This window comes from Rhinolophus sinicus, linkage group LG06 (assembly GCF_036562045.2).
Source record: "Rhinolophus sinicus isolate RSC01 linkage group LG06, ASM3656204v1, whole genome shotgun sequence".
Taxonomy (NCBI): Eukaryota; Metazoa; Chordata; class Mammalia; order Chiroptera; family Rhinolophidae; genus Rhinolophus; species Rhinolophus sinicus.
Genome location: NC_133756.1, coordinates 51703445 through 51718668, shown reverse-complemented (window position 1 = coordinate 51718668; position 15224 = coordinate 51703445). Strand labels below are relative to the sequence as shown.

The 15224-nt window shown below is 36.7% G+C and overlaps 1 long non-coding RNA gene across 1 annotated transcript in view; it reads right to left on the bottom strand.

The window, feature by feature from the left end:
• Window positions 1-15224, bottom strand: part of LOC109439377 (guanylate-binding protein 6) — a 146470-nt gene that overhangs the window by 108097 nt on the left and 23149 nt on the right. The window lies entirely within an intron of this gene.

Genomic DNA, 15224 nt, shown 5'->3' with positions numbered 1-15224 from the left:
GAATCATCTACTTGATCTTGAATGTTGCCTTTTAAAAGCACCTTTACTGAGAATTTCTTTTTGAAATAACTGCCTCTGTTTTTGCATATCTGAAAATGTCTTTATTTTACCCAGACAGCTCCAAAACTGTTTAGTTTGGGTATAAAACCCAGGCTGGCAGTTATTTTTTTCCCAACACTCTAAAGATATTCTGATCTCATATTGTTGTAAAACTCATTATCGCATGATTCACTCCTTCTTAAGGAACGTATCATTTGTCTTTGGCTGCTTTTGATATCATATCTTTGTCCTGTTATACTATGATATATCTAAGTATGAATTCCTTCTCATTCGTTTTGCTTAGGATTCACAGTAACTTTTTAAGCTGAATATTCATGTCATTTGTCAATTCTGGAAAATTCCAATTATCGTTTCTTTGAATACTGTGCCTCTTTTTTGTTGGAAGGCAAATTATACCTTCTGAGTCAATCTTTATGCCTTTTCATATTACCAGGGCTTTGTCTCTCTATATTATATTCATAATGTATTTATAACTATCTTCACAATTGCTTTTTCCAGAATTATCTTATTTTCTGACTTAAATGTCAAGGTTAACTATATTATCCATTCAAGATGAACTTTTTTACTTTTTGTTTTTTTCAAAATCTGCCTGATAGGATTTTATGGCATATTGTTTCTTGCCAGTTTTTCTATTCTTTCTTGTATTTTTAAACAGTGTAAACATTTTATTTTATAACGTGAGTTCAAAACTACAGTGTATAGACTCCTTGTGGATCTTTCTGCTGTTTGTTGCCTTCCATGTCTCTTGCTGGTGGAGGATTAGACCCTTTTTTGAGTTTGCACTTTGGCTCCATGTTTCGCTGGCTGTATCTGTGGGAAGCCTCTGAATCCAAGTTGAAGACAGCCTTACAGAAAGCACTTGCTGCTGCTAGGTGCTCCGGAGCTCTACCAACTCCAGCCCAATTTAAGTAGTTTCCTAAACCACATTTGTAATGTAGATTAAATCCAAAACCCAGGTGACGGAAAGGTTTTATTTTTAAATTCTAAGGTAGTCCAAACTCAATTTTTCTTCTGCTGTAGACAGATATTTATTAGTCTATCCTTTCCTGGAAGTCCTTAACATTCTCTAATTTATTCTAAGTTTCTAATTAGAAAAACCTACCTATCTCAGTCCGAAGACCGCATCCTCTCCTCTTCTTGTGGCCATAACGAGTCAAAGATACTGACACCAAGGTTAGCACATGCCCTCAGGGTGGTCACAGCTTCAGATTCTACTTACTACCATGATTTTCTTCAAGTTTTTTATATTTGATTCCAGGGACCTTATGATATTGTGAACTTAGCTATACATTTCAAAATGTTAGTAATATTTCTTTTGGCAATTGTAGGTATAGGTGTTTTCTAGGAGGAAGGTCTTTTCTCCATATCTAGCCTGTCATAATTGAAAATCTGATTATCAAATGCATTTGCACACAAAAATTTGAAAAAAGGAATGAAAATGAGGAAGATGCTTTCTCAGTTATACTATTGTATAGAAAATAAACAATCTCTTAATCCCTTGGCTACAGAGCAAGAGTAATTTATCTGGGGATGTACGTACACTCTGTTTCTACTAGAATGGACATAATATTTGCAAGGGTATATCACTGATGAATAAAATTTAGATACAGAGCTAAATCCCACTCCTTTTAGTCAAATAGTTCACCACAGAATCTGATTGAATCGACCAGGGACTTCAAGGATAAGACTTACATTGTGCAAGAAGGGGTACGCTAACTTGGCTAGATTTTCTATAGTGATGATACCGAGAAAATGACCTTTTGTTCAGCAGAATACTTTAAAGAGTTGTTGAATATACAAAGGTAAGACAGGAACCTGGTTCGAAGTAATTAACTTATCACCTAAACAGCTGTACAAATAAGTGAACAGTAATTGAGAATTGGAGATAGAGAAAAGAACAGTTTCAGAGAAAAAAGGAGGCCACAAATGATGACTAGGTTGACTAACACACCCACCATCGCCAAACCACTGACTGTCCTATTTAGGGGAATACCAGAAAAAGAAGGAATTACAATGGTGTACATCTGGGGAAAAATGGTAAAAGGGAAACAGTGGCAGCAGATGACAACTGGGGTAGGAGCGGAGAATTCAACCGATGCAGGAGACCCAAGCTAACTTGAATAAAAATTCCTGTCTAATTCTTATATCTTAATTTTGAGTTCCTCTGTCAATGGTTGTTACAAAGATGAATGAACCCTTCATAGGTCTACTCCCAAGTCATGGTCTACAGGTCAAATTTACTTTCGCTAGAAGTAAGGCCTCATATTCTGTGCCCATGCCTATTAAAGTGAAGGCTGGGATGAGAAACTTGTGTGATGCAGTTTAAAAGAGCGTATGACTTGCTGAGAACAACAGTAAGAGACAAAGTCAATGTAAAGCCACTGCTAAAGAGTAATCAGTCTACAAGAATATACTGAAAATCCTGCGTGTAGATATATAGGAGGGTATGGTCAGGGCAGTGAACAGCTCTACTCTAGCAGCAAAACTGCTGAGGAAATTAAGGGAAGATGAGATTGATCACGAATGCTCTGGTTATAACTGGACAACTACCCCACACCCAGCTACCCAGAGAGTGACCTGGAGGTATATCTTCTATTCTTTCAGAATTAATCAGGCCTTACAAAGTGGTTATTTAAAAGCATTAGTCTTTCCTTTTCGGTATGAAAGAAGAAACCCACCTTCATAGTGTAATATCCTTTCACTGTGAAGCCGAATTTTGGCATCAGTGAAGAGAAGGATGAAGGAGGCATGTGCAGAGGTATTAATTTCCTCCCTCTCTAAGGTGAGAAGTTGGCCAAATGTTCAAAATAACACATTTTCTTTTCTTACCCACTACTTTCCCTTGATCCAATCTCAGTCAGGCTTCTCTCCTCCCTAATGACCCTGAACTCTGTCCCCAAGCCTGAGCAAATACTAAACCCCAGAATGTACCCCCTATCAGCTCTCCTGAGAACAGGCTGACCACAGCACCTCACTTTCCTGTGAGAGTCTGCTCGTCATGGCCCATTGCTTGCCCAGATTCCCCAAAGTTCCTGTAAAAGCTTTGCTTATAAAAGGAAAACCTTTATATGTGTGGTGTTTACAAACTTGGAAATTCCTGAGATGAAAGAGTTCTCCTGATTATAATTGTTTCTTATCTCAAAAAAGTCCCACCTTCTCTCAGTCTCAGTTGGCTTTTATTAACATTAATAGATACACATAAAATAACAAATTGCATTTGGTTTATGTATGTGTGTTGTGGCCACTTTCTTTCTGTCCAGTACTGTTGCTGGTTCCTGGGGGAATTTGTTTGTTTGTTTCCCAGAGAACAAAGGAAACTTGGGAAAAATAGTATCTTTTCATTCTTAGTGTGTTGAATTAATATGTGACGCCTAGAACTACAGCTGTCATTTTGGAAACACGAAAGTAGCTGGCCTCGGAAAATAAAAATGAGGTAATTGGTGAATAAAGTAAAAAGAAAGCTGGGTCATTAATGAGACTCTTTGAGCTGCACATTTAACCACTACCTTTAATGACCTACCTTCAGATTTCTTAGAAGACTGTCTTTTAAGAAATATCTTCTAAAATGTCCTATTATAGGCCATTTTAAGTTGTCTTCTAATTTTATTATTACCTTTTGTTTGTGCTTACATTATTTTTATGATTTACAAAATCTGTTCAAGACAATGACTGAATACATTTTTAAATTCTTGTAAAAATTTAAAGGAAGTTGGCCTCGGCATGATTTTTTTAAAAATAGTGTCCTTTGATAGATAATTGGATAAAGAAGATGTGGTATATATACACAATGGAATACTATCCTGCCATAAGAAAAGATAAAAATAGTGCCATTGATACAACATGGATGGATCTTAAGATTATTATGCTAAGCAAAATAAGTCACACAGAAAAAGTCAAGAAACATGATTTTACTTATATGTGGAATATAAAACTGAAAACAACAAAAGAGCAAGACAAACGAAGAAACAATAACTTATAGACACAGACAATAGTTTAGTGGTTACCAGAGGGTAAGGGGGGAGGGGTTGGTAGATGTGGTAAAAGGTGTCAAATATATGGTGATGGAAAGAGAACTGACTCTGGGTGGTAAACACACAATGTGATTATAGATGATGTAATACAGAATTGTACACCTGAAACCTATGTAACTTTACTAACAATTGTTGCCCCAATAAATTTTAATTCAAAATATAAATAAATAAAAATAAAGGATATATGTGCTCCAAAAAGAATGAAAACTGAAAAATAGGTACTGCTTCAAGAGAACGAGAAGACAAACCCCAGACTGGGAGAAATTGTTTGCAAAAGGTGTATCAGATAAAGGACTACTATTCAAAGTATACAGATAACAAAACTGAGCCTAAGACCCAAACAGAAACCTCACCAAAGAAGAGGGACAGACAGCAGGTAAGCATATGAAAAGATGTCCAACATATGTTAGGAAATTGCAAATTAAAACACCAATGAGATAACACTACCTACCCATTAGAATGGACAAAATCCACACTGAAAACACCAAACGATGGCAAGAATGGAGCGACAGGATCTTTCATCTATTGTTGGTGGGAATGCCAATCCAACAATCATACTCCTTAGTATTTGCCCAAAGGTAGTTGTAGAAACCTTGTCTTAGGAACATTTCTTTGGTAGATGGTTTTGCTGCACTGGTGAAATTTTCACTTGCGCAATAGACCCAATGCAATTAGTTGAGAAGAATGAAAATGACTTCACATACAAACATACTTGCTCTTCATAGAATTAGTACAAGTTTGTGTACTATAAACACAAGAATTAGGGTGAGTTCTAGTCTGTTTAAAAAGAAGTAACGTGTGGTGAATTTACACTTGTCTGTGCTGCATTGTCGAATATATTTCTCACAGGAAACTTCATTTTTAACCAAGCATTGATAAGAACTGAATTTTTTATTTAAAATGTCACAAAACCAATAATTGGAAAATGTTTGCCCAGACTAGCTTTGGTTCATTATATTTCAAACCTTGTTTCGCATCTAACTCGCATAGCACTGGTTCTGAGAACCTTAGGATGTGGCCCCACATGTGACCTCTGGCCTTGCACCTTCACATAGTGACGCACAATCAGCAAGAGAAAACTTCCTGCAGGTTATTACAACACTGGGGCAGCTAGAAAATAATGAACGATTTAGGAAACGAATTGTAAGCCAAAAATATATATATCCCCCTAAACCCATACTAAATGTATGTTAACCTCAATTGTTCTTAGTAAGAATATGAAAGAATTGCATGGCCAATCCAATGCCAGATGACAGTAGGTAAATGGAACAGAGAGGAGCCGAAGGGGAAAGAGGTGGCAATATATATGATTGCTCGTTACATAACATTCATTTTAAAAATAAAATAACAGGTTTATTGGGATATAAATCACATACCTACAATTCACAAACTCAAAAAGTACAATTAAGTGGTTTTCAGTACATACACAGAGTTGTGCAACCATCACTACAATCAGTGATAGAAATTTCCATCATTCCCAGAAGAAACCTAGTATCCATTAGAAGTATTTTTCCTCAACCCCCAGCCCTAGGCAACCCTAATCTGCTTTCAGTCTCTATGGATTTGCCTCCTCTGGACATTTGATATTAACAGAATTATACAGTAATATGTCTTTTGTGATGGGCTTCATTTCTCAAGAGTATATACACAGTGGGGGTCAGATGCAGTTTCATCAGAAGTCTCCACTCTCACTTTCACACTAGATGGCACTGTATTCAGACTTCTGTACAAATACAGCTTTTCTTCACTTATCAGTGCATGAGGCTGTAGTGGTTAGTAATTATTTTCTTATCCTTCTGCCAATCTCCTCTTTCCAGAACTTCACACCCAAGAACCCCTTTATTACTTCCGTTACTCCTGTTCATATAATTCCTACAGACAACACATTCTCTCTCTAATCCTTGTTGGTGACTCTGTTTTCCTGACTGAATTGAGACTGATCACTCAATATTTTATGAAGATAACAGTCTAATGGAGGATGATTCCAGCATTTTTGAAGTGCAGCCTGTTCCATGACCCTATACTGTTCACACACTAGGACCATTAGACAAAAACAGACAAGTCATTTTTTTTTTCTCCTGCCTTTTTCTTTTTTTTTTTTTAATTTAGTGGGGTGACAATTGCTAGTAAAATTACATAGATTTCAGGTGTACAAGTCTGTATTACATTATCTATAAATCACATTGTATGTTCACCACCCAGAGTCAGTTCTCCTTCCATCACCATATATTTGATCCCCCTTACCCTTATCTCCCACCCCCCACCCCCCTTACCCTCTGGTAACCATTAAACTATTGTCTGTGTCTATGAGTTTCTGTTTCTCATTTGTTTGTCTTGTTCTTTTGTTGTTTTTGGTTTATATACCACATATCAGTGAAATCATATGGTTCTCTACTTTTTCTCTGACTTATTTCACTCAGCATTACACTCTCAAGATCCATCCATGTTGTCACAAATGTTCCTATATCATCTTTCCTTATCGCCGAATAGTATTCCATTGTGTATATATACCCCAACTTCTTTATCCATTCATCTACCGAAGGACATTTTGGTTGTTTCCATGTCTTGCCCACCGTAAACAAAGCTGCAATGAACATTGGAGCACATGTGTCTTTATGTATAAATGTTTTCAGATTTTTTTGGTAGATACCCAGGAGAGGGATTGCTGGGTCATATGGCAATTCTATTCGTAATTTGTTGAGGAATCCCCACACTACATTCCATAACGGCTGCACCAGTCTGCATTCCCACCAACAGTGTATGAGGGTTCCTTTTTCTCCACAGCCTCTCCAACACTTGTTACTATTTGTCTTGTTGATGATAGCCATTCTGACTGGGGTGAGGTGATATCTCATTGTGGTTTTGATTTGCATTTCTCTGATGATTAGTTATGTTGAGCATTTTTTCATATGTCTATTTGCCATTTGTATGTCCTCTTTGGAGAAATGTCTCTTCAAGTCCTCTGCCCATTTTTCAATTGGCTTGTTTGTTTTTTTGTTGTTGAGTTGCATGAGTTCCTTGTATATTCTGGATATTAGGCCCTTATCGGAGGCACTGTTTGCAAAAATCTTCTCCCATTCAGTTGGTGGCCTCTTTATTTTGTCAATGGTTTCTTTTGCTGTGCAGAAGCTTTTAAGTTTCATATAGTCCCATTCGTTTATTTTAGCTTTTACTTCCATTGCCTTTGGAGTCAAATTCATAAAATGCTCTTTGAACCCAAGGTCCATAAGTTTAGTACCTATGTTTTCTTCTATGCAGTTTATTGTGTCAGGTCTTATGCTTAAGTCTTTGATCCATTTTGAATTAATTTTGGTACATGGTGACAAATAGCAGTCCAGTTTCATTCTTTTGCACGTGGTTATCCAATTCTCCCAGCACCATTTATTGAAGAGGCTGTCTTTGCTCCATTGTATGTTTTTAGCTTCTTTGTCAAAAATTATCTGTCCATATTTATGTGGTTTTATTTCTGGGTTCTCAATTCTATTCCATTGGTCTATGTGTCTGTTTTTCTGCCAATACCATGCTGTTTTGATTATTGTAGCCCTGTAGTACAAGCCAAAGTCAGGAAGTGTGATACCTCCATTATTGTTCTTTTTTCTTAAGATTGCTTTGGCTATTCGGGGTCTTTTGTGGTTCCAAACAAATCTGATGATTTTTTGTTCTATTTAAAATATGCCATTGGGATTTTGATGGGGATTGCATTGAATCTGTATATTGCTTTGGGTAATATGGCCATTTTAACTATGTTAATTCTTCCAATCCATGAGCATGGAATGTCTTTACATTTCTTTGTGTCTTCTTCAATTTCTTTCAAAAATGTCTTATAGTTTTCAGCATATAGGTCTTTCACATCCTTGGTTAAGTTTATTCCTAGGTATTTTATTCTTTTTGCTGCAATTGCAAAAGGAATTGTTTTTTGTATTTCTTTTTCTGAGATTTCATTGTTAGTATATAGGAAAGCAATGGACTTTTGTACTTTGATTTTGTAGCCAGCAACTTTACTGTATTCATTATTGTTTCTAATAGCTTTTTGGTGGAGTCTTTAGGGTTTTCTATATATAGCATCATGTCATCTGCAAAGAGTGATAATTTAACTTCTTCATTCCCAATTTGGATGCCTTTTATTTCTTTCTCTTGCCTGATTGCTCTGGCAAGGACTTCCAACACTATGTTGAAAAGCAGAGGTGATAGGGGACAGCCTTGTCGTGTTCCTGAACGTATAGCAAATGGCTTCTGTTTTTCACCATTAATTATGAGATTAACAGAGGGCTTGTCATATATGGCCTTTATTATGTTAAGGTATTTTCCTTCTATACCCATTTTATTAAGTGTTTTAATCATAAATGGATGTTGTATCTTGTCAAATGCTTTTTCTGCATCAATTGATATAATCATATGATTTTTGTCCCTTATTTTGTTTATGTGATGTATCACATTGATGGATTTGTGGATGTTGAACCATCCTTGTGCCCCGGGGATGAACCCCACTTGGTCGTGATGAATAATCTTTTAATGCATTGTTGTATTCGATTTGCTAGAATTTTGTTTAGGATTTTTGCATCTGTATTCATCAGAGATACTGGTCTGTACTTTTCTTTTTTATGTGTTGTCCTTAACAGGTTTTGGTATCAGGGTAGTGTTGTCCTTATAAAATCAGTTAGGGAGAACTGTCTCTTCTCAATTTTTTCGAAGAGTTTGAGCAGGATTGGTATTAGAGCCTCTTTGAAGGTTAGGTAGAATTCATTGGTGAAGCCATCTGGACCCGTACTTTTGCTTTCAAGAAGGTTTTGGATGATTGATTCAATTACGTTACTGGTGATCAGTCCGTTTAGATTTTCCAAATTTTCATGGTTCAGCCTAGCAAGGCCATATGTTTTTAAGAAATTGTCTATTTCTTCTAGGTTATTGAATTTGGTGGCATATGGTCCTTCATACTATTCTTTGATGATCCTTTGTATTTCTGTGGTGTCCGTGATAACTTCCCCTTTTACGTTTCTGATTTTGTTAATTAGTGTCTTCTCTCTTTTTATCTTAGTGAGTCTAGCCAAGGGTTTGTCAATTTTGTTAATCTTTTCAAAGAACCAGCTCTTTGTCACATTAATTTTTTCTATTTTTTTGTTGTTGTTGTTGTTCTCTATTTCATTTAGTTCTGCTCTAATTTTTGTTATTTCCTTTCTTCTGCTGACCTTGGGTTTCACTTGTTCTTCTTTTCTAGTTCTTTAAGGTGTAACATGAGGTTATTTATTTGGGAGTTTTCTTGTTTCTTGAGATAGGCCTGTAATGAGATAAATTTCCCTCTTAAAACTGCTTTCGCTGCATCCCAAAAATTTTGGTAGGATGTATTTTCATTGTCATTTGTTTCTATGTATCTTTTGATCTCTCCTCTAATTTCTTCTTTGACCCAGTCCTTCTTTAAAAGTATGTTGTTTAATCTCCATGTATTTGTGTTTTTTCCTGCTTTCTTTTTACAGTTGATATCCAATTTCAAAGCCTTGTGATCAGAGAATATGCATGGTATGATTTCAATCTTCTTAAATTTGTTGAGACTGATTTTATGTCCCAATATATGGTCTATCCTTGAGAATGTTCCATGTACACTAGAAAAGAATGTATAGTCTGATGTTTTAGGATGAAGTGCTCTATAAATGTCAATTATGTCCATTTCATCTAATGTGTCATTTAGGGCTGCTATTTCGTTATTTATTTTCTGTTTGGATGATCTGTCCATAGCTGTCAATGATGTATTTAAGTCCCCTAGTATAATTGTGTTTTGGTCAATTTCTCCCTTTAGCTCTGTTAGTAGTTGCTTGGTATATTTCGGTGCTCCCTGATTGGTAAATATTGATGACTGTTATGTCTTCTTGTTGTACAGTCCCCTTCACCATTATGAAATGTCCATCTTTGTCTCTTGTTATCTTTTTCACCTTGAAGTCTGTTTCATCTGATATCATTATGGCTACACCTGATTTTCTCTGGGTACCATTTGCTTGGAGTGTCAATTTCCACCCTTTCACTTTGAGTCTATGCTTGTCCTTGTAGCTGAGATGTGTCTCTTGGAGACAGCATACGGTTGGGTTTAGTTTTTTGATCCAATCTGCTACTCTGTGCCTTTTATTGGTGAGTTCAGTCCATTTACATTTAGGGTGATTATTGATATGTGAGGATTTCCTGTCATTCTATCTTTAGTTTTCTGGTAAGGCTGTGTCTCCATTGTTTCTTTGCCTTTTGTTGTTGTCTATTATTTCTGTGTGGTGGTATTCTATGATGTTTCCTCTGTTTCTTCTTTTATTACAGTATATATTTCAGTTCTGGATTTTTTTGAGTGGTTACCCTTAAGTTTATGTAAAAGAAAGTTTGATATTTAGAGTATTCCATTTTCTTCAGCACGCTTACTTTCTCCATTCCCATATTCCGTTCAGGCCTTTACTCTCCCCTTTTTGAGTTTTGGTTGCCACAAATTGTCCCTGTCAATGGTGGTCGAATAGCCTCCTTTAGTATTTCTTGTAGTGCAGGTCGTGTATTAGAAAATTCCCTCAGCTTCTGTATGTCTGGAAAGGTCTTTATTCCTCCTTCATATCTAAAGGATATCTTTGCTGGATATATTATTCTTGGCTCATAATTTTTCTCTTTTAATAGTTTGAATATTTGGTTCCACTTCCTCCTGGCTTGTAGAGTTTCTGCAGAAAAATCTGATGATAATCTAATGGGCTTTCCTTTGTAGGTTACCATCTTCTTTTCCCTGGCTGCCTTGAAGATTCTTTCTTTGTCGTTGATTTTAGACAGCTTCAATACAATGCACCTGGAGAAGGCCTGTTGGGATTGAGGTAACTAGGTGTTCTATTTGCTTCTTGGATTCGAGGGTCCAGTTCTGTCCACAAATTTGGGAAGTTCTCATCGACAATTTGTTTGAATATATTCTCTGTTCCCTTCTCTCTTTCTTCTCCTTCTGGTATGCCCATTATTCTTATATTGCTCTTTCTGATGGAGTCAGAAAGTTCTTGTAGAGTTCTTTCATTTCTTTGAAGTCTCAAGTGTCTTTCTTCTTTCATCTGTGTGCTTTCCAGGTTTCTATCTTCAATATTACTGATTCTTTATTCCATCTGGTCAACTCTACTACGTCAGCTGGTTATTCCATTCTTAATTTCTTCTTTTGAATTCATAATCTCCAGAAATTCTATTGGTTCTTTTTAAAAATTTCAATCTCTTTCGTAAAATGCTCATGCTGTTCTTTGATTGTGTTTCTGAGTTCATTTAACTGCCTATCTGTGTTTTTGCTTCTCGTTGAGTTTTTTCAGAACTGCAATCTTGAATTCTCTGTCACTTAAGTAACATTTTTCCGTAATTTTCATTGCCTTTTCTGGAGACCTTTCACTTTCTTTCTGAGCTATCTTGTTGCCTTGGTTATTCATGGCAATTACTGATTTACTATTTCTCTTCCTAGACATCTACAGGAGTCACTTCTGCAACAGGTTGATAGGAAGAGGTCTTTCTTTTGTTCTCCAGTACTTGTTGGTAGAATATTTTATTTTTTCTCTGACTGCAGCCTATTTTTCCTCTCTCACACGGTAGTGCTATATTTTCTCTGCACTATTCCAGCTTCTCACACAATGGGTGGATTCCCTGGGAGATGGGCTTCTCCTCTGTTTATAGTTCATCTAGGTCACAGGGCGCAGTGTCCTGGTGGGTATGCGGAGAGCTTTTGATGTTCCAAAGCTTTTCCAGCTCCAAATTCAGAGCCCGTATGTTTCAGAAGTTCTGTTTACTCCTGCTGGATCCACCCAGATAGGTGGGGTCAGGGGCAGGGTGAGTTGTGAGAGGTGGCCCAGAGCAATGGCGGCAACCACCACCACAGGCGGCCCTGTTTCCACATGTCCGTCTTCTTTGCCGGAACTAGTTGGGCTGCGTATTTGTGTCTGCGGTCCACAATTCTCAGAACTGCAAATATTCTATTCTTTTGATCTGACACTGCTACTGTTCCGTTTCTAGCACTGGGCAGGTGGGGGCGGGGCGAGCTCTGGGAGGATCGGGAGGGGGCGGCTAGTCTCAGTGCCTAAGGTTTCCATTCTCTGCTCGGCAGTGAGTGCTTAAACCACCATTTTCAGCCTTCGTCTCTCAGTCTTTTCTTCGAGGTTTCTGCCGTGAGCGTTGGGGTTCAGCCGTGTTATATGCTGCCCCCTCAGCCCTGTGGGTCATAAGTGGAGCCCTAGCAGTCCAAGTTCTTCCCTCTCCCGCAGCTGCGGTAGTTCCGGGAAGCAGCGAGCTCGGAGCGCTCGGCTCCGTCTCCACACTTCTCCCTTTCCTCCTCCCCCCGCTCGCGCAATCCGCCCATCTGTAGGTGACTTCGGTAGTGGGCCTCTTCGTCTTGCCTGTCTGCTGTGCAGGGAGTCCTTTGTAGAGTTTTTGTTGTTTGATTAGTTGTAAATTCCAGGGAGCTTTATAGAGGCTCACCTCACGGCTCCATTTTGATAACCCAGACAAGTCATTTGATTAGAATATGGTGCCTAAAAAGCAATGGGTCTAACAATACTTATTTATACTTATTTAAGTAATTTTTTTATTTAACAGAGTGTAAAGCTCTGCCGTAAGACTTTTGTACATCCTCTAATCCTAATTAGACATTTTACAAGTAGGTATGAATGATGAAAACAAAAATTAAGCAAAGAATTAATAATAACATAAAAGATTATACATTATTACAAATTTTACACCCTGAAAACTTAACCAGGAGCATATATTTAAATATCAACTTGAGAAATTATCATTGTTATTTGTTCATTAAAAGGCGTACTGACTTTTACATGCTAATTATGACCATAACAATGTCATAAGACTTTTATATACATGATCTCGATGAACTCTCACAAATCGTTATGAACTGGTTATTAATATAACATTGAGATGATGTGTGAAATAATTCATAGAGAACTTTGAAGCTGAGAAGTAGCAGAATGGGCTACGGACTTGGTATGCCAACATCTTCTTCAAGTGTTTTTTCTCTACTTTGCTAATTTGACAGAGATGGAAGTGAGGTTGAGTAGATGCCATTCTATCTCCTCACACTGGCTGCACCAATTTGCAATCCCACCAAGAGTGCACGAGAGTTCCCTTTTCTCCACATCCTTGATGACACTTGGTGTAGATTTATCAATGATAGCCATTCTGACGGGTGTGAGGTAATAATCTCATTGTGGTTTTATTTTTTTAATTAAAATTGTTTAAAATTATTTTTTTCAGTTACAGTTGATATTCAGTATTATATTAGTTTCAGGTGTACAGCCTAGTGGTTAGACATTTATATAATTTATGCAGTGATCTCCCTGATTAGTCTAGTACACCCTTGCCACTATACATAGTTGTTGTAACATTATCAACTATATTCTCTATTCTGTATACCTCCATGACTATTTTGTAACTACCAATTTGTATTTCTTAATCCCTTCAGTTTTCACCCAGATCAACCCTGCCTCCTCTCTGGCAACCATGGATTTGTTCTCCACATGAGCCTGTTTCTGTTTTGTTTGTTGGTTTATTTTTTTTCTTTAGATTCCACATGTAAGAGACCATATAGTATTTGTCTTCCTAAGTCTGACTTATTTCACTTACACTCAGGTCCATCCATGTTGTCGCAAACGGTAAAATTTCATTCTTTCTCATGGTCAAGTAATATTCCATTGTATGTATGTATCACTTCTTCTTTATCCAACTGTCTACTGATGGGCATTTGAGGTGCTTCCATATCTTGGCTATTGTAAATAGTGCTGCATGAAAATAGGTGTGCATATATATTTTTGAATCAGTGTTTTGGATTTCTTTGGTTAAATACCCCAAAATAGAATGGCTGGGATATAAGGTAGTTCTATTTTAATTTTTTTGGAAATTCTAGACCATTTTCCACAGTGGCTGCATCAATTTTGCAATCCCTCCACAGTGCACAAGGGATCCCTTTTGTCCACAAACTCACCAAAACTTGTTTTTGTCAATTCACTGATGATTGCCATTCTGAGAGGTTTGATATCTCATTTAGTTTTAATTTGCATTTCTCTGATGATTAGTGATCTTGAGCATCTTTTCATATGTCTGTTAGCCATGTGTGTGTCCTCTTTGGAGAAATGTCTATTCAGATCCTCTGCCCATTTAAAAAATTAGAGTCTTTGTTTTGTGGTGTTGATTTGTATGCATTCTTTATAAATTTTGGATAATAACCCCTTATCAGATGTATCAGTGGCAAATATCTTCTCCCATTCAGGAGGCTCCTTTCATTTTGTTGGTGGTTTCCTTTGATATGCAAAACCTTTTTAGTTTGATGTAGTGCCATTTGTTTATTTTTTTCATTTGTTGTCCTTGCCCGAGGATAGACATCAGAAATAAATATTAATAAGAGCAATGTCAGAGTTTACTGCCTATGTTTTCCTCTTAAGAATTTTATGGTTTTGAGTCTTATATTTAAGTCTGTAATCCATTTTGAGTTTATTCTTGTATATCATATAGGAAGGTGATCCAGTTTCACTTTTTTTGTATGTTATCTGTCCAATTTTCCCAGCACCATTTATCAAATAAACTCTCTTTACTCCATTGTGTATTCGTGTCTCCTTTGTCATAGATTAAATGACCATACAGGCGTTGGTTTATTTCCAAGTCCTCTATTGTGTTCCATTGATCTATGTGTCTGTTTTTATGGTAGTACCATACTGTTTTGATTACTATAGTCTTACAGTCTACTTTGATAATCAGGTAGCATGATATCTCTAACTTCATTCTTTCTCAAGATTGCTGTGGGTATTTGGAGATTTCTGTGGTTCCATATAAATTTTAGGATTATTTGTTCTAGTTCTGTGAAAAATGTCATTGGCGTTTTGATAGGGATTGCATTGAATCTATAGATTGCATGGGTACTATGAACATTTTAATGATGTTATTCTTCCTATCCATGAGCACGGTAGATTCTTCCATTTATTTGTATCTTCTTCATTTTTTTTTCAATGTCATATAATTTTTTGAGCAGAGGTACGTTACCTCCTTATAAATTCATTCCTAGATTTTTTTATGCAGTTGTAAATAGAATTTTCTTACTCTTTTTGATAGGTTGCTATTGGTGTATAAATATACAACTGATTTCTGAATATTCATTTTGTA